The sequence below is a fragment of the Pinus tabuliformis genome, chromosome 2_1 (assembly GCF_031772625.1).
Source record: "Pinus tabuliformis cultivar Carrire ecotype Pingquan chromosome 2_1, CPIR1, whole genome shotgun sequence".
Taxonomy (NCBI): domain Eukaryota; kingdom Viridiplantae; phylum Streptophyta; class Pinopsida; order Pinales; family Pinaceae; genus Pinus; species Pinus tabuliformis.
Genome location: NC_142299.1, coordinates 480,817,035 through 480,838,190, shown reverse-complemented (window position 1 = coordinate 480,838,190; position 21,156 = coordinate 480,817,035).

Below are 21,156 nucleotides of genomic sequence, written 5' to 3'. Positions count from 1 at the left end.
ACTCCAGGCAAAGACATCTTCGAACTCTTTAAACAACTCAATGTATTTTAACTTCTGATCAACAGGTAATGTTTTGGATAGTTTTACCATCTTGGGATTTTCTGTGGTTCCAATGTTACAGTCCTCAATTTCTGCATTGAGAGGTTGCATCTTTGGTTTTCTAGGAATGTCATTTGAGTTGAATATGTCCTCTAAAGGAGTTAAGCCGGTGGGCAAAAAATTGTCTTTTAGTTCAATTACTTCAACTTCTGCCTCAGCTATTTCATCAAGGTCTGTTAGCTTCAGCTCTTGTAAATTCTTGTCATCAAAAGTGGTTGGGTGCAAAATCAGATTTGTTGTTTCAGCTGATATATTTTGCTAATTTTTGTCTATCTGTTGTTGATCATCCACAGTGCTAGTATCAATGTTTATGCCAGAGAAATCCTCTTTCAAAGTCAAGAAGTTATTTACCTGTGTATCATTCTCAAAGACTCGCCAATTTTTGACATTATCTGGGACAACAGGACTGTGTTTGATTTCAGCAGTGAAATGGTGATTGGGCTCAAAAGGTAGCTTGCAAGTGCTGGCAAAAGTTGTCAAGCTATGTGCATGTAAATTGTGCTTTCTAGGAATTTTGGTGAGCTGAGATTCTGAAAAGGTGTTAAGTATTTCAATGGCTATGCCTCTATAAGCTCTCAACTTAAGATCATTTGTAACAAAATTTTCCTTCATCTGCTGTACAATCAAATCTGAATCCCCTAGAATTGAAACCTTGGTTACCCCTAGACCTTTAATTAGTTTGAGTCCTAGCATCAGGGCTTCATACTTGGCCATATTGTTTGTGCATCTAAAATTTAACCTATATGCATGACCTTCAGCATGGTCATTTTGCATGTTGTGAATCCAAACCCCTGCCCCTGCTCCTAATTTGTTGACAGAGCCATCAAACTCCAAGTACCATAAGATTTCTTGGTCATGATTAGCCTTATGAGTTTTAGAAGCTTGTTCAGTGGGCAGATTTGGCTCTTGTATCTGATATGATATGTCCTTTTCCTTTATTTCATTAATTACATCAACAATTTCATGATCTTGAGTAGTGGATTGTTCATTCATACTTTATGGTTGTGCTGTTATCAGGAGTTTGACATCAGTTTTGGGACACATGTCATTATTGTATAAGATGAATGAATCCATGTCATAATGCATAGAATAGATGGGGAAGTTTTGGGGTTTTTCTTGACTGCTCACCACATATTTCATTATTGTTTCCCGGTATAATCTCTTTGGCTGTCCAAAGATTGAAATAGTGGCATAGGACATGTCTAGTTGCAAACATCCTTGGAGTTTTGCACCCCAAGATCTGGACAAAAGCATTCCATACTTAGGTGGAATGTCAGCTACCACCGCGTCCATCAGGATCGTCTTTGCTGGATATTGGACCAAAGATACACAAAGGTCTTTAATCAAACCTAGACACCTGACCTGGCTGGAATCAAAAGAGAATAAGTCTTTGTAGGGCCTTGTGATGTCTAGATCCAGTCTTTCCATTACAGATTTAGGCATTAGATTGTGGGAAGCTCCCGAATCAAACATTGCATTATGCAACACTTTGTCATGAATGTTCAAGCTCACATAGAATGGAGGAACTCCTCCATCTACTGTTTTACCATTTACTTCAGGACCAAAAATCAGTTCTGGTTGATCATCAAGAACATTGAATGCATCCCTATTTTCTGGTATTTGTAGTGAACTATTGATTTGTTGTTTGTAAACTTCATGTTTGGCCAATTCAGAGAGAGGAATAGCTATTTTCAGCTTACCTATTTCTGTTTCCAAGTTAAAAGGCTTTTCTATCTGAATTTGTGTATTATCGGCAGCAGAATTTTCCTTTTCAACTGGATTTTCAGTGATCTCCTCTTGATTATGAGTGTTGTTTTGAGGTATACCTGATTTGGAATTATTTTCAAGAGAAGAGTTTGGACTTTCCTTTGAATAATGGGATGTGTATGGCTATTTTCTTAAAGACTGTGAGTCTAATACATCTTCCACAGTGACTTCCTTTGGGTCTGGGTCTGTTTTATTAGAGGGTTCTATCAGGACAACTTTATCCTTTGTCTTGTTTGGCTGTTTGGTATCCTTCAGCTTGGTAGGTTCAAGCACCTCTATGGTTCTGTTTCTTAATTTGTATTGTTTGTGAACCTCATAGACTACTGAATCATAACCTTCCCTAAAATCAAATGACTCTCCGGATTTGGTTTGGAATTGATTGAAATTGTGAGCTTCTTGGTCATCTTGGGTCAAGAATATTTGTTGCTCACTGTTTAACCCCATTAGGTTGATTTGGGTGTCCTCTGTTGGTTCACTAGATGTTGAGGCCTCGGCATAGTTCTCTTGAAATGGAGGTCTAATGTTTTGGTCAGGGCTAGCCCTCCCAACATTTGGATTTTGATTTTTTATAAAGTTTGGGTTTCTTGCAGTGTTACTTGGTTGACCTTCCCATGATGATTTTCTTTTGATGGTTTCCACTCTATCCCCAAGTCTGTCCATACCTTTGATGATTGCATCAAGTTTTTGTTCAAATGCTGAGGGTTCCTCTTTGAAAGTTGTTCTTCTTTCAGCTCTTTCCCGATTTCGTTTAGCAATTAGGTTTGCCTCCACACTAACAGCTATATTTTGCATGTCTGCTAGGCTTGGAGGGGCTCTTTCCCTCAGTTGGTATGCCATGTCAGAATCAAACCCATCAGGAAATTTGATCAAAGCTAAGTCAGGTGGAGGTCTAAGGTTTTGAGGAATAACATTATAAACATTGTTGAACCTAGCACAATAGTCTTGGACAGTTTCTTGTGGGCCTCTTTTCAAATTTTCATATTCCGTTAAAATATGTAAAGGGTCTTTCTTCTTTTCCCGTCTGTTTAAGAAGGATTGATAAAGAGCTTCTGAATCAGCTATAGAGTTTGCAGCAAGTGCTCTAAACCAAATCCTTACATCACCAGTTAGACTTTGGACAAAAATATTGATTCTCACATCATCATCATCTATTTCATAATTCTCAAAATAATCTTGCATTTTCTTAGTGTGTTGTTGGGCTATATAGGAGCCAGTACCATCAAAATATGTGATTTTACTATGATAATCTTGAGGCATAGCCCTTGGATTACCAGGTAATTGAAGAGGAGCATAACGGTTTGCCATATTTACAGGGATAAATGGGGGAACAGGAAGAAGTGGGACAGCTGTAACAGCAGGGACTGGAGTAGAAGTATGTGCAGTGGATGGAGGCGTGGAGAAGGTGCTTTGAGAGGTGGATGAAGAACTAGGAGAAGCAGCAGTTGTGTGAAGACGGACTGAGGCTTTAGCAGGAGTTGGGATATAGTTCTGTTGAACTGTTTCAAGGTCTAAACCAGTAGAATTTTCTTGTTCTTCTTGTTTCCTAAGGGTCTTAGGAATCAAGTTGGGATTTTCAAAAATAGCTGGAGGATCTGGGTCAGGGTTTGACTTGGTGTACCGAGTTTTCTTCTTTGGAGCTAGCTTCTAAATTTGTTTTTGGTATTTTCTGGGAATGTTTCAAGATCATAGTTTTTTCACAATATTCTACAAGGATTTCTTTGAAATATAGGAGGCTTTGGGCTTTCCTTTGAATATGTTGAAACAGGGAAACTGATCAAATCTTTGGAACAACTGTTTAAAGCCTAAAACTATACTGGAGATTGACTGAAGTAGCTTTTATCTACTCCTGTCAATGCAGAGCAAAGATAGTTTCAAAGGCTACCTGGCTAACTTCAGGCTCCATCTGTAGCTTTAGAAAATAGACAGCAGTTATAAACAAACATTCAGTTCCCCAGCGGAGTCGCCAATGATGTTATCACTCAGGTTGTTCCCTGCCTCCTGAAGGGAATACGGCCGAGGTAACCACTAACCAATCTTTTAGCTGCAGGTCCTAGCCTACCTGCAACTAGAGAGGGCTCTCTCTTTATAATTTAGCTTTGTTTGGTGTATTTTAGGCTAGTTATGATGCACAGGTTTTTGTTTTAAATTTGTTGGATGGTGATTTCAAGCAGAGCTGGGATGCAAGTCCAACATAGTCTATACTATTGGGCAATGGAGTCAATGATGGTGTATTACTGAATGTGTTTCTTGGGTAAACGGTAATGCTACAGAGCAAGATAGGCAGTTTAGGAACAATTTTCAAATCTGGAAATCAATGGAGCGAAGTTAGAGAATGAAAGGCAATCAAGAATATTTCATTATGCTGGCAGGGGGAAAGTGCATGAACATTATTCAGGAGCAATAAAGAACTCCTAAATAGTATTCAAAATGAAGGAATTAGTGCAGACATGAGGAATTAAGAATTCATATTTATGACTAATTTTGAAGAAAACATAATTGATAGCAGAGATTGAACACAAGGTGTTATTAAACAAATCCTGGGCTATTCTTCTTTTCTGTTACCAAGATTATGAACATATATGAAATTTGCAAACACAAAAAACATAAGACAAAGTTTTAGAATAACTTATTGTTCCATTGAATGACACAGGAATTCTGTAGCAGGTCCCAAAACATCATTTGCACATTCAGGCGGTGCAGAAACCATGAACTTCAACAGCCATTTGTATTAGAGAGTATAAAAAATTACAGTGCAGTTTGGAAAGAAAATCACCAACCCCAAATACATATTATGGGGGGGTATTTGTACAAAAAGGGAGATACAAAATATCATGAAGATAAGTCTGGAACTAATAACTTCCTTTACCAACTCTTTAATAAGTAGTAAATGAGGGAATAAATGCTGTAGTAAATATGAATGTGCTAGCTGTCCAATTTGTCAGAGGTGTTTTCACTTTCTGGGCTAAGTGAGTCGGCTGGTCACTGCGCATTGATTTCTGCATTTGCTGCCTTGATGCTGCTAGGTTGTTTGTCCTTGTCTTGGCCTTTATCATCGGTGATTGATTTCTTTGCATTAACGAGCTGTAGTCACCATTCAATTTCTGCTTTTTTGCTGTTCTCTTCCCTTTGACAGGTGGATCGTGCCTTTGTATTGGCATACCTGTAGCCAATCAAAAGAATTAATAAAAAAATTTACCTGAGTAATGTCTCCATCATTCCTTTCCACCAATCCTCTGTAGGCAGTTGATGTCTTTGTATCTTTATCAGTGTTTCATCATCTTCAGTGTATTTGTAAAAGTTGGGCTGGACTTCAAAAAGATGGCTTATCTCATGTTTAAAATAGAACATATTTTCCAGCTTGTCATAAAGACTCTGTCCAGAGGGAGGCCCTGTTTTTTCTGATGTGCTCGATGATGCTGTGATTTGATTAGAGGCATAGTTGTTTACCCTGTTGGCATAATTATCATGTGATAGCAGTCTTCCAGCACTGGTTAATAAACTGGGTAGCCCTCTGCTCTGTAATGCTGCAAACTTTATTCTGAACTCATTTATTTCTGCCTGCATTTTTTGGCATTTTCTTTCAAGAGTCTGCACAAAATTCCTTAGGGTCAGCACCCTTTTCACTAGTAAGATGGTATTAGTCCTGTTCCTGATTCCTATTGCTTCCAACTGCTCTTTGGTATGAGTGTTCAGGAATTGAATCATTCTGTTGGCTTGCTCAGGCATATTTCCTAAAGATGCTCTAGCCTTTTGATTTTCAAACTGAGCCAAGCCTATCAATTCCATCTGCTCATGTATAGTTTCAATGGATTGCCATTGGTCTGTAATGGATTGGCCAATCTTGGCCCACAAAATTTTCTTGACTTCAGCTAGAGTCTTATCAAGAGTAATCTCCTTTTCTAGCTCCTTTATCCTTTTCTCCAGGGTTTTCACTTCCCTTGTTTTCTCAGCTACATCCATCTTTGATTTGTCATATCTTTCCTCAATTTTGGACAGCTTTTCTTTGGCCTCTTTCAATTCTGCCATCTGTACTTCCAGGGCCTTTACTTCTTTCATCATATCTTCCATACTCGAACTGGCCTCTTGCTCTGCTGGTGTTGTTGTTGTTGCTGAAACTGGTGCTGAACTTGAGGTACCTGTTGTGGATGTTGGATCAATGGGAGGGATTGTTATGGTGGCCATAGGAGGATCCACTATAAGAATGTGGGTTGTTTGAATTGGATGAGAGGCCAACTCTCCCTGTCTTCCTTGCAATGATGCCTCCAAAGCATTCTTCATTTCTGTCAATCTTTTATGCATCTTCATGAGCAAGGTGACCACATCCTCCTCTTCTTTTTGTTGTGCCATGTCTGTAGTTTGAGGATGTAGTGTAGATGGCAGCCTGATTTGTCTTCTGAGGGCTGCTATGTCTTCCTCTTTCTTTTTGATCAAGGCCTAAATGCCCTTCGGATCCTGGGGATCATGTCCCAACTCTATAATAATCTCCTCCAAGGATTTGATTCTATTATCCTTAGCCATTGAGGAGGCCTTCTCTAATTCCGGTTGGGCAGAAGTATTGTGCAAACAGTTTTGCAATCTGTGGGCCAACAATGTTTTGTCTGCCAAGGTAGAATATACCATTTCGCCGGTCTGCTTGTGTAATTCAATCTGGTCCATTGGATGGATATCTTTGGAGAGCACTTCTAGATTGGTTCTGATATAGTCAGCAGCTGATTGTGGTTGCTGCATTGTAGGTCTGAAATGACTAAGGGTCATTTTCCCTTCTTGGATTTCATAGGCTGCCATTAGCCTTTGCTGATTAGTGGGAGCCATTCTTAGCAGTTGGTTGTAAAGCTAGAACCTCACTGGCTCATTTCTAGCCTTAATATCAGTGAATGATTTTTTGATATCAGAGCCCTGTCTGCTCTGTTGCCTGGTGGATGTGACCTCCACACCTTGTTGTCTTTCTTGCTCTGGCTGGAAGGAGCTGGCTGATGTCTCCATACTTGGGGGAACTTGCTGTTCAGTTGGCCCCTCTGGCAATTCTTCCTCTGAATAAGGATTTAATCTTTGTCTCTTTTCTCCTTGTTGATCTGTAGATGTCCCTATGGGAGTCTCTTCCTGTCACTTTCTAATACTGATTCACCTCCCCCCCTTCTCAGTATTATTTCCAACAATTGGTACCGGAGCAGGTCCTTTAGATGAAGCTTGATCGCTTGAAGGAAGATATATCATCATGAGTAACTACGAAAGAGAGGGATCCATTAGACTACCAATCTTTGATGGGAGAAATTTCGTTTATTGGAAGGTAAGAACCACAACCTATTTTCAATCTCTTGGAACAGATGTCTGGGAAATCGTGGAAGGAGGATATACATTTCCATCAGCAATTCCCGCAGATATGGCAGGTAAAAAGCAATATGAAACCAATGCCAAGGCTGTCGATACATTATTGGGAGTTTCTCACAATCAGAATTTGTTAAAGTTATGCAGCTCAAAACTGCCAAAGAAATATGGGACAAGATCATTCTAAGCTATGAAGGAGACAATCAGGTAAAACGTGCAAAACTGCAATCTCTCAGAATTCAATATGAAACTCTCAAAATGCACAATGATGAAAGTATAGATAATTACTTCTTACATATAGATGAGATTGTTAATTGTATGAAGAAATTGGGTGAAGAGATAAAAGGAGTTAATTTAGTTGAAAAGGTTTTAAGATCCTTGTCTACTAAGTTTGAATCAAAAGTTTCTGCCATAGAAGAAAAGCAGGATCTTCAGAGTATCACTATGACACAACTGCATAGAATCTTAACTGCTTTCGAAATGAGAAAAGGAGGTCCATCAGACATGAGAGAAGTCACATTCAAAGCTTCAGGAAGAGAAGAACTCAATGAATCAGGACATATTTCAGAAGAAGAGGAAGAAGCAAACTTTGTCAAGAACCTTCAATGGGGTTCTAGAAGATTCAGAGGTAAACTACCTTTCAAATGTTTTGCTTGTGGAAGAGTCGATCACTATGCTGCCAAATGTCCTCATAAAGATAAGCTTGATAAAGGTAAGGAATCAGCAAAATGGAATAGAAAACAAAGTGTAAGTAAGAAGAGCTACTATACGCATGAAGATAGCGATGGTTTATCAAATAGTGATGAAGATAATAATGACTATAGACTTTTGATGGATTTTGAAGATGATAATTTCTTGGATGCTTTAGATGAAGATAATCTTTATGAATAAATATCTAAACTCAAAATCTGTTTATAAGAAAAGAATATGATTATAGATACTCTGACATTCCAACTTGCTGAAAGAGAAAAACACAATGAAAAACTAGAATGTGAAATTGTGAGTCTCAGGAAAGATATTGAGAAAACAAAAGCTCTCAATCTCAAATTTTCTAAAGGATCATAAACTTTAAATGAAATTATCAAAGTGCAGCATTCTCCTCTGATAAAGACAGGTCTTGGATATCTCAAGCATAGAAGCTGTCAACCTCCACTAAAAGCTATCTTGATGCAGCAAAGAGCAGTGAATAGCTTGGCAATCGTCAACAAAGGTGTAAATCAATTTACCAAGTAAATGGGGTTTAATCTACTTCAAGGATGAACAAAAGTTACAACCAACCTCAGGTAAATCATACTCAATTTTCTTTAAGAATGAATGTCAATGGAAACTACAATTACCAGGTCAGGATACGATAATCGCAGGAGCTTCTTTAATGGCCAATGTTTTTCATGTCATAACTTTGGACACAACGCTGCTCAATGTGATGCTTAAAAGACCATCATGACTAGAGAAGCACGAAATCAAAGTAATGTGACAGGGATCATGAAAAGGACCTATAATAACTTTTCACTTCTTGAAAATGAAATATAATACTCTATCTGTTACAACTTCGGTCATGAAGATTCTGAATGCAGGAGTAAATTTCGGGAAACATCTCAGAAGGAGCAAACTTCATTGAGTCCCAAAATATGGAGAAAGAAAGAACCACAAACAGAAATATGTGGTATAGCCTTGTATGCATAAGGACAAGAAAATCAGTGGTACATTGACAGTGGATGCTCGAAACACATGACAGGTGATAAAGAAAAACTTCAGTCATACAATGCCTTAGAAAAGGAAAAGAAGGTCTCATTTGGAAATGACACTTCTGCTGTCATAAAAGGTAAAGTTTTTGTTCTCTTAAAAGAAAAGGTTAAAGCTAGGAATGCTATGTATGTTGATGGTCTAAAGAATAACCTATTGAGTGCTAGTCAAATGTGTGATCAAGGAAATGAGGTAGTATTTCGATCAAATGGATGTGTTGTTCGTGAGCTTGATACAGGAGAAACCATGATCAAAGGCATAAGAACTCCAAACAACTTATACATACTCAAGGGAGGACAACAACAATTCTATCTAAGCAAAAATGATGAACACTGGATATGGCACAAAATATTGGGGCATCTAAGCTTCCCACAAATAAGGAAAACATGCAAATTCCAGGCTGTTCGTGATCTTCTTGATATCAGAATTCCAGAAAATACAATATGCAAATCATGTCAATTTGGTAAGCAAACTGGAGCACATTTCCCTGAGAAGGAAGGATCAGCTAGTAAGCCTCTTGAACTTGTTCATACTAATTTATGTGGTCCATCAAGGAAAAAGTCACCTCGTGAAGAAGAATACTTTATATTGTTCATTGACGATTTTTCTAGAATGTGTTGGATAGGACTTATAAAGCATAAATATGAAGCATTTAAAAAGTTCAAAGCCTTCAAAGATTTGGTTGAAAATGAATCTGATTGCAAAACAAATGCTTCAGATCTGATCGAGGAGGGGAATTTACCTTAGATGAATTCTTCAACTTTTGTGAAGAAAATGGAATAAAAAGAGAATTCTCCACCACAAGGACTCCTCAGCAAAATGGAGTGGTAGAAAGGATGAACAGAATTGTTCAACAAATGGCTCGTGCCATGCTAGATGAGTCTGGAACTCCTGCAACCTTATGGGGTGAAGCTGTATTTGTTGCCGTCACTATCCTCAAGAAAGCAAACGTTCGGGTAAACATCAATCAAACTCCACATGAACTTTGGTATGGTAAGACTCCTACTGTAAAATACTTCAAAGTTTTTGGAAGCAAATGTTACATCAAAAGGACTGATGAAAAACTTGGCAAGTTTGAACCTAGAACAGATGAAGGCATTCTCCTTGGTTACTCTTCCCGAAGTAAAGGATATAAGTGTTATAATAAAAGCAGGTAAAAACCAAAGAGTGTGAAGAAGATGAGGATTATCATTCCACATCAAATCAGACTAATTCTGAAGAAGAAAAAACCAATGAAGCATCAGAAGAACAAATAATGGTAGAAGAAAAAACTCCATCTAGGTATGTTAAGAAAAATCATCCAGAGACTCAAATTTTGGGATAGAAAGAGGCAGGTGTGCAGACAAGAAGAACTATTACAGAAGCTTCAAGCTATCTAGCATTGCTTTCCTCCATAGAACCTCAAAATGTAAATGAAGCATGCAATGATGAATGTTGGGTCAAGGCCATGAATGAAGAACTTGAGCAAATTGAAAAGAATAATACTTGGGAATTAGTTCCTAAACCTCGTGATAAGAATATCATAGGAACCAGATGGATATTTAAAAACAAGCTGAACGAAAATGGTGAAGTTATCAGAAACAAGGCCAGACTTGTTTGTAAAGGATATGCTCAACAAGAAGGTATAGATTTTGAAGTAACTTTTGCACCTGTTGCTAGACTTAAGCCATAAGAATGTTCCTTGCTCTTTCTAGCTTTCAGAAATTCAAAGTATACCAAATGGATGTAAAATTTGCCTTTCTTAATTTTGACTTAGAAGAAGAAGTATATATTGAGCAACCAGATAGATTCATCCTTGGAAATAATCCAAAACTTGTATGCCGACTCAGAAAGGCTCTCTATGGTCTAAAACAAGCTCCAACGGCCTGATATTACCGTCTTGCCAAATACCTCCATCAACAAAGTTTTTCAAAAGGATCAACTGATAGAAATCTATATACAAAGATTGATAATGATAAATTGCTAATACTTGTAGTGTATGTTGATGATATCATTTTTGGTAGCAATGAAGAAGCCATGAGTCATAACTTTGCTTTGGTAATGCAACAAGAATTTGAAATGTCCCTGCTTGGTGAGCTCACATATTTTCTCGGCCTACAAGTTAAACAAAAAAAAGATGGTATTTTTCTATCACAAACCACGTATCTCAAGAAGCTCTTGAAAAAATACGGCATGGAAGATTCTAAAGCGATATGTACCCCCATGGTAACAGGATTCAGTCTCAGCTCAAATGATGAATCAGCAGCAGTACATCAACCAACCTACAGATCCATGATTGGCAGTTTGCTTTATCTAACAGGTATCTGACCAGACATCATGCATGCAGTGGGAATAGTTGGAATATTCCAAGCAAATCCAAAGGAATCACACCTCCAGGTAGTCAAAAGGATCTTCAGATATCTTCAAGGAACTCAGAATTTTGGTTTATGGTATCCTAGGGATACAGATCTTACACTTCATGCATATACAGATTCAGATTGGGCAGGAAGCGTGGATGAGAGAAAAAGAACTAGTGGTGTTGCATTCTATATGGGTTCAAGATTAGTGTCTTGGTTCAACAAGAAACAAGGTTCAATTGCATTATCTACAGCTGAAGCAAAATATGTGGCTGCTGCATCTTGCTGCACACAACTCTTTTGGATGATGCAAACATTGCAAGACATTCAGATCACATGTACTCCACCCATCTCCATTCTATGTGATAAGACAAGTGCAATCAATATTTCAAAGAATCCAGTCATGCATTCCAAGACCAAGCACATACCCATCAAATATCATTTTCTACATGAACAAGTGCTTGAACAAAATGTCAAATTGGAGTATGTTCCCTCCAAAGAACAGGTTGCTGATATATTCACCAAACCACTTCCCAGAGAGACATTTGAATATCTCAGATAGAAGCTGGGAGTAGTTGATGCATCATCTTATTGTTAAAACTTATCTATTTTAGAGAAAAGTGGTTGTACGCGAGTTTCATGAAGCGTATCCGCGTACGTACGCTGATACAGTCGTGTATATGTTGGTTTGAAGAAAAACAGTGGATGAAATGTGTTTGATATGGGTCTGACAGGGATCATCTGGCACAGGTTCAGGGGGAGCATATACTTATAGTAATGCATTGTTGGAATTATCTTAGAAGATCTTGGTACAAATTCACAATTGTTTTCTATTTAGGTGGAACAGGTTCAGGGGGAGATCATGGTTGCTGATCTAGATGGTGATTGACAGATGTTGCTGATGATAGTTGTTGATAACTATCATAGTCTTGTTTTGGATATTTGGTCTCTATGTCATGTATGTATTTTATTGTCAAGGTCATGAAACGACCTATTTTGTTTCCCCACTATGCATGGGATGTATGATGTAATGTTCTTGTTCTGACATGTATAAACATTTGGCATATATCCACTTGGTTGGGTGGATGAGTCAAACTTGGTATATCCCCACTTGGTTGGGAGATGGATGTATGTATGAGTCATTAGTGATAGGAAGGTCATTTATGATGTATGTATAGAGTCATCTTTTTGCAGACCTTGCTTATATTGAAGGGGAGCATGGACAACACACTTCAACATATCAGAGAATTCAGCATGTACTCAGGCGAGCATAACCCTTTGCGCTTGATGAAAAAGGGGGAGAGTGACTTGGGGTTGCCATAAAGTCCAAAGGGGGAGATTGTTGGCATTATGATACATATTTGACACTATGGCACATGTGTTGTTCTTGATGGCAACTCACACAGATGACAGATCACAGTTCAGGCTTATAGAATGAAGAAATAGAGGTATACGCAGGTTCCCCATTGACCAAGCCACGTGTACACGTGGGTTCGCAGATCAAAATGCATGTATAGCGTACACATGCACTTTAACGGAAGGAAAGGAACGTACATGTTGGAAAACTTAGTATTGGTCCGTGGTATTTGCTCCATGGTATTTTGATCCATGGTATTGGTCCAAGGTATCTTGTCCGAAGTGTTGACCCTAGGTATTTGGTCCAAGGTATTGATTCTAAGTGGTTTTGGACCATGGTATTGAGTAAGGCCTAAGACTATAAAAGGAGGAGAAGATCATTAGGCAAAGTCACTCATGAATTGAATATCTAATGAAGTGCAAGATCTAGAATACAAGTTATTGGGTTATGGTGCACAGCTGGATCTAAATCAAGGATGAACCTGAGTGCTTGATGAATGATAAGTTCTATTGATGGGTCAAGATCTTAAGGCTTGAAGAGAAGTATCTTTGTGTGGTTTTGATCTTTTATCTAAATAATTGACGCATGTTGTAATCTGTAAATATGATGATCTGGGTATAACTGATGTGTGGAATTGTTGTAAAGTTTAAATCATCATTTACAGATCTGTACGCAGGTTCACTCTAGCAGAGGCACGTATACATGCTGGTTCTGCATATCAAAACAACGTATACACAGGTTTGCCTTGAGAAAACTGCGTATGTACATAGGTTCGACACTTAGAAGTAGCGTATACCTAATAAATTATGATTTAGCTACTTGTGTTTGTTGCTGCAGTGTTCTGGGTTCTAGCTTTGGTTCTGGTTACTGTTACTGTATTTTGGTTATAGCGTTCTGAGAAGATGATTGATTGATTCAGTTTTAGTTGGTGCAAAGGAGATTGATTGATGCAGATATATTTGATGTTTGACTGATGTTATTGATGGATCCAGTCTAAAAATTTATGAAACATGGTCCCTAGAGGAAAATAGAAGGTTGTATCTTTCTATAGGCCAGCACCTATGTACTAGTAAACACATTAGCTAGTACAAGAGCTAGGGGGTTGTAGGTCCCTTCCAGGAGAAGGTTGTAGTTTTCTGCAGGTAGAAACCTGCGTACTGGTATAAGACTGCACCAGTACAACAATTGTAGAAAGAAGTTTCTCATTAAAAGAAGATAGAGACGATTGCAGCAGGTGGTTTTCACCCACATTGAGTTTCCACCTTATATCTTGTGTTCATGTGTGTGATTGTTTGTTCTGTTTTTACTGCACCTAGTTACTATTTATACGATTCTGATGCATAGATTAAATATCAACATATGATGAATTAAATAAGTTATAAGTTTGAAGGGTATACGCTAGTCGCCTTAAATACAGTTGTGTATACACGCAAGTTTGATTAATTGAAGTAGCATATATAAATCTGAAATGAAATATTATTGACTTGCTAATACTGATTCACCCCCCCCCCCCCCCCCCTCTCAGTATTATTCCCAACATTAAGATGGAAACCCAATGTGGGTAAAAACCACCTGTTGTTGTCATCTCCGTCTTCTTTTAATAATAAGAAAATCTATTTACAATATTGTACTGGTGCAGACTCATACCAGCACGCAGGTTTTTAACCTATAGAAGGTTACAACCTTCTCTCATTCTCTAGCTTCTACTGGAAGGGAGCTACAACCCCCTAGCTCTTGTACTAGCCAATATGTTTACTAGTACGTAGGTGCCAGCCTACAGAAAACTCCACTCTTTCACTAGGGACCACATTTCATGAATTTTCAGACTGGATACTCCTGGATCACAACACCACAACCTGAAGGCCACGTTTCATCAAATTTTCACACTGGACCCATCAAAACTTTTAAACTTAAACTGCATCAACCAATATTCAGTTAATATGAACAATCAGATCACTAACACCATAACACTGTGCTGAACCCAGAACCTTGCATCATCATTCAGAACCAGCTGTAACCTGAAAAATCATGCATTAGAGTGTATACGCTACTTGGTTGAACCCAAACTACGTGTATACACTACTTCCGTGAATTAAACCTGCGTATACCTTCAAAACTACTACAAACATAAACTTTTGAATCAAGTCTCTACCAACAATCAATATAATGAATATCTACTGTCAACTTACAGAGTTTTACATGGGCAGGGACAGAGATCACTTCTTCTCACTTATACAATCAATCAATCAAATGCTAGCCTCCTTATGCATTCGGTTTTACATTAAGATCTAAGAAGACTTCATTGACAGACAATAGTAAAAAAACAAAATTTGATCAGACTTATCAGTCAGATCTGAAATAGAAGCTTTTCTTTTGTGTACGCTACTTGAAGGAACCGAACCTGTGTGTATACGCTCTTTGCCCGAGATGAACCTGCGTACAGATCTAGAAATATTGACTCAGAACTTTGCTGCAATTCCAGACTTCAGACAAACTCAGATCATGATAGATAATGAATAGAATAGGCACAAAACATCATATCTAGTTTCAACCAATATCATATAATTCAAGAATAAGTCATTTCAAGTCTCATGATTCTTGATCCAATATTGAACTCAAGGTGTACATGAATATTTCAGATCTAGTCCCAAACATAACCTTGCAACATAAAATATACTTAATATAGAAGTACTCCTTAGAATCTTATTTCTTGCACACTTGGTCTTATGATCTTCTCTTCCTTATATAGCTTTAGGCCATTTTTCAATACCTTGGACCAAAACCACTTAGTACCAATACCTTGGACCAAAACCACTTAGGACCAATACCATGGACCAAATACCTAGGGTCAATACCACAGACCAAATACCTTGGACCAAAAACTTGATTTTCCATCCCATACGTGATTTTCCTTCTGTGAAAGAGCGTGTGTATGTATACACTCTTTTTGTTCTGTGTTCCCGCGTGTATACGCTACTTTGACAAAGTGAACCAACGTATACCTCTCTTTCTTCAATCTCTGGAGTCTGATCTGTAACCCTTTGTTGTTAACTTGTTACATTGTGGACTGTCATCTGTGTGAGTTGCCATCAAGGACAACACCTGTATCATAATGCCAACAGGTTGATCCAACTACTCTTTGTAAAATGTGGTCCATTTTGGGAAGAAGGTAATTGTCCTTTATTGACACTTTGTTGAGGTTTCTAAGATCCACACAAAGTCTGATTTCACCAATTTTCTTTCTAGTTGGCACCAAGTTTGAGACCTAGTCAAAAAATTTGATTGGCGTAATTATTTTGGCATCATACATCCTCTAAATTTCTTTTTCAATTGCAGGTAATAAGACAGGATTAATCCTTCTAAGTTTTTTTTTTAAAGGCTTTTGATTTTGTTTAATAGGAATTGTGTGTTGGATGATATTGGTGTCATAGGATTTGAGGTCTTCATAACTACAATCAAAGACATCCTGAAATTCCTTCAACAACTCAATGTATTTCACTTTTTCAGTTAGAGGTAATGATTTAAAACATTTGATTAATTAAGGATTTTCATTGGTGCCTATATTACATTCCTCTATATCAGACTTCAGAGGTTCCATTTTAGGTTTCCTAGGAACATCATTTGAATCAAATAAATCTTCTAGAGGGGTTAGTCCCCTTGGTAAGAAGTTATCTTTGAGATTAATTACTTCGGTTTCTTCACTAATTATTTCATCAACCTCAATTTGCTCCAAGTTATCTACATCTGATCTGGTAAATTTAGTTGGGTTGAGTCTATTTAGCTCGTCACCTTCTATCTCGTTTATTTCTATCTCATCCTTAGTGTGAGGAACTATGGATGTATCAATATCTATATTTTTATTTACAAACTCTTCTTCTGAAATTAAAAAGTTATTTATCTATTTATCATTAGAAAATATTTGCCAGTTCTTCAAATTATCTGGAATTGTAGGTCTGTGCCTAACTTCAGCAGTGTACTGATGGTTGGTCTGAAAGGGTAATTTGCAGGTGTTGGCAAACATTGCTAGACTATGGGCTTGCATGTTATGTTTTCTAGGAATTACTGCGAGCTTTACTTCTAGGAAAGTGTTAAGTATTTCTACAATAGTATCTCTATAACAACTTAATCTAGGATCCTTAGTCATATATACAACATAAATCTGTTTTATAATTAGTTCAGAGTCTCCCATGACATAAACTCTTTTAGTTCCTAAATTCCTAACTAACTTAAGACCTAGAATTAATGCTTCATACTTGGCCATATCATTGGTACATTTATAATTCAATCTATATGCATGGCCTTCTAAGTGATTGTTTTCCAAATTATATATCCACACTCTTGCTCCTGCTCCTAACCTACTGACTGACCCATCAAATTTTAGATGCCATAATATCTCATGATCATAATTTTCACTATTTGGTGCAACAAACTTTTCATCATTTACAACAATTTGACCATCTTGTTCATTGAACAGTTCTATAGTTTGGTTAGTTTCATTTTGTGTAGAAACTGCAATTTCTTTTGGTTCTGCATTAATACTGTCTAAAAAATTTTCTTGTGTTTGATCAGCATTATACAAGATAAAAGAATCAATATCTAAGTGTATGGAGTAGATGGGAAAGTTTTGAGGCCTGGCTACTTACCATATATTTCATTAGGGTTTCATGGTATAGTTTCTTAGGTTGTCCAAAAACAGAGATTGTTGCATATGACATATCTAGTTGTAAAGATCCCCAAAGTTTGGCTCCCCATGATCTGGATAACAACATGCCATGCTTTGGTGGGATGTCAGCAACCACAATATCCATAAGGATGATTTTGGCAGGATATTGGACTAAAGTAACACATAGGTCTTTAATCAATCCTAGACATTGTACCTGACTGGAGTCAAATGAGAATAAGTCTTTGTAAGGCCTTGTAATGTCTAGGTTTAATTTCTCCATTACTGATTTGGGCATTAAATTGTGAGAGGCCCCAGAATCCAACATTGAATTGTGTAGGATTTTATCATGGATACTAAGGCTGATGTAAAAAGGTGTAACTCCTCCTTTTAATGGTTTTCCGTTAACATCTGGACCAAATATGAGTTCTGGTTGGTCATCAAACAAATTGACTGAATCCTCATTTTCAACGATGCTTAAGGTCTGGTTTATCTGTGATTTATAAGTTTCATTCTTGATTAGTTATGTTAAAGGGACTGAAATATTTAGCTTTGCTATCTCTGCTCCAAGATTGAATGGCAAAGAGACTTTTTCTGTTTGAGGGTTCTGAACTTTTGAAGTAGGGATTAGAGAAGACTTGTCTTCTTTTCCTTTATTGGGGACTTCCTTATGTGGATTTTCAAATCTAATGTTTTGATCTTTGTACATTGGTTCCTTAGGTGGAATCAAAGTGGATGGGTGATCAATAGAAGGTTGATTAGAGGTGATATCTACAATTGTGGGGCCAGAAGGATTTGGGTTCTACCTAGGGAGAATTTGGAGGATCTTTGAAACAGGGCTTCTTTTATTTTCTTGGGCTGATTTTGTACTATTTTCTTGGTTTGGTCAGGGATATCAACATTCTTTTTGCTTCTTAGATTATATTGTTTGTGTACTTCAAAGATGGCAGAATCGTATCCTTGTTTGTAATAAAATGATTCCCTAGACTGTATTTGTAGTTGCTGCAGCATATGCAGTTCCTGTTCATCTTGGGTTAGAAAAATGGTGTGGTCATCACTTATTCCATTAGGTTAATCTTTGTATCTTGTTCTAAATCTTTTGTCTGGGATGTTTCTACATAATTTTTTTTGAAAAGGAGGCCTAATGTTCTGACCCGGTCCATTTTTCCCAATATTTTGAGTTTGTTTTTTTCTGAAATTTGGGTTTCTAATTGGAGGCGCTTCTTCGTTATCCCATTGAGGTTTCCTATCCATATTCTCTATTCTATCCATTAGTTTTTCCATACATTTGGCTAAACTATTTATTTTAATGTCAGAGGGTGAAGCTTCATCCTTAGCAGTTCCTCTCCTTTCATTTTTAACTCTAGCCCTCTTAGCTAACAAATTAGCCTCTACACTAATAGCTACACTTTGAATTTCTTCTAACGTTGGGGGCTTTCTTTCCCTAAGTTGGTATGCCATATCTGTGTCAAAACCATCAGGGAACTTTATTAAGATAAGTCAGGTGGGGGATCTAAGATTAACTGGGATGGTGTTATATATTATTGAATCTAGTGCAATAATCTTGAATAGTTTCATTGGGTCCCCTTCTAATATTGTCATATTCTGAAAGGATTTGTAGGCGATTATTTTTCTTTTCAAATTTGTTCAAAAATTGCTGGTGTAATGCATCTAAACTATCAATACTATTAGTAGTCAATACTTTAAACCATTTCCTAATATCACCAGCTAAAGTACGGGCAAAGAGTCTCATTTGAACATTATCTGTGTCAATCTCATGCAATTAAAAGTAATCTATTATCTTGTTGACATGTTGTTGTGCAGTGTAATGTCCTATGCCATCAAATTGGACAATTTTACTTTGGTAGTATACTAGCATAACACCAAGTTGGGCAGGTAAAACAAGTGGAGCATATCTATTTGCCATGGTTTAAGTTGGGAGGGGTTAAGATGTGGGGTTGAGGTACTCGGGGATGATGCAGTAGTGGATGAAGAACCAAGACTTGTAGGTGATGAATGGATAATGATAGGTTGGTGAGGGAGAGTAGGTATGAATGGTGGTGAAGAATGGACTTCAGAAGGTATTATTGTTGAACTTGAAGAGAACAATGGTGAACTCAAAGTAGTAGACAATTGTTCAGAAAGCTCAGGGGTCAAGGCAATGTTAATGGATGATTGAGGAGATTTCAGAATGTATTCATCAATGGATTTGTTGGCCTGTTGAACTTCAAGGTTTGCAATAAAATCAAGATCTAGAACAGTTTCACTGAGTGCATTTTCAAATTTTGTTCTGAATAATGAATGTTCAAATGTCACATCAAAGGGAAGTTCTTCTAAAAATAACCACTCATGAGGACAAGAATTAGCTTTAACTAATGGTACCTGGCTAACTAAACTTTCTTATTTTTTGGATTTTCTTGAAATTAGGTTAGGATTATCAACTACTGGGGCAGGGTTTGGGTCTAGATTAACCCTAGTAAAGTGAGTCTTCCTGAAAGCCAGAATTTCAAATTTTTTAATTGTTTTTGTGAGATTTTTTCGAGATAACTTCTAACAAATGACTTTAAGAGGCTCAAAATATAGAATTAGAATTTTCTTAAAGCTTTATTAGGACTGAGGAGTTGAGTTCCCCAGTATGGTCGCCACTATGTTATCACTCAAAATTTTCTCTAGAAGTTATTATAAGAAAGAAAATGACCGAGGTAACCACAAACCAACTTTTAAGCATAGGCTCTAGCCAACCTATGGCTCAGAGAGGGCTCTCTCTATATGATTTGGCTTTGTTTACTGGGATTTTAGGCTAGTTCTGAATGTTCAGGGGGTTTTTGATTTGTATTGAAGATTGGATGGTGGAATCCTTAAAACAGATGGATAGAATGATGTCTTTAGACCATTGGGCTATGGAGTCAATAGAAGGGAAGAAGAATTGGATCAACGCACTAAAGGGAATGTTCAAAGGGAAAGCTAGCAGAGTAAAGTGCAGGTATTTGGGGCAGAGGGGTGAAGTGGTTTGAACCAAGGTGAGAGAGAAATAAATAATTCTCAGACTGGGATTTAAATGAGGAACAAAGGTCAATCAGAAATAAAGGGCAATTAAGAATCCTTTGCTATAGGTTATAAAGAGACAACCTAAACTAACGAGCAATTAAGAATTCCTTAACTTAGATATTGGTTGAAAACATTTAAATGCCTAACTATTAAAACAAAGTGTAATTAAAAAAATTCTGAGATATTATTCTAGTTATAGCATTCAGATTCATAAATACATTAAAGATTGTGGAAAAAACTTAAGAAAGATAACAACAACAAGAGAAAATACTTGTTTGCACTTCGCTCAACACATGAATCCTGTGAAATATCTGGTCTTTATTCATTAATCTAGCTTGTTGGTTCAGTCAATGCTCCAATAGCTTTACAGTCTTTTGATCAAGAAGTCTATAGAAATGTCTAAGAATCCACACCACATACTTCGAATTGTGAAGTATTTATACAAAATTTTATTACAAAATATCCCAAACTAACTTGAGACTTAATCTAGGAAATAAAAATATCTTCTTGCTAGAAGGTAGAGACAGCTATTGAACTGCTTCATGCTGTCCCTAGTATTTTGGTGCTGTTGGCCTTTATAGTTGGACTTGTAGCCCTTTATGCTCTTTGTTGTTTGAACTTTCACGCTGGAGGCTTTAGTTACTTTTGGTTTTTATCTGATACTCTTTGGCACTGATACTCTTTAACCATGCTGACCTGCCTTTACCTTTTACCCTGCTGACTGTACATTAACCTTTTTACTACATTTTACTATAGTAAATCAGTCAATTTTTCCCAAAATTCAGCATCAGGTAACTTGATTTTCAACATCCTCCTATATA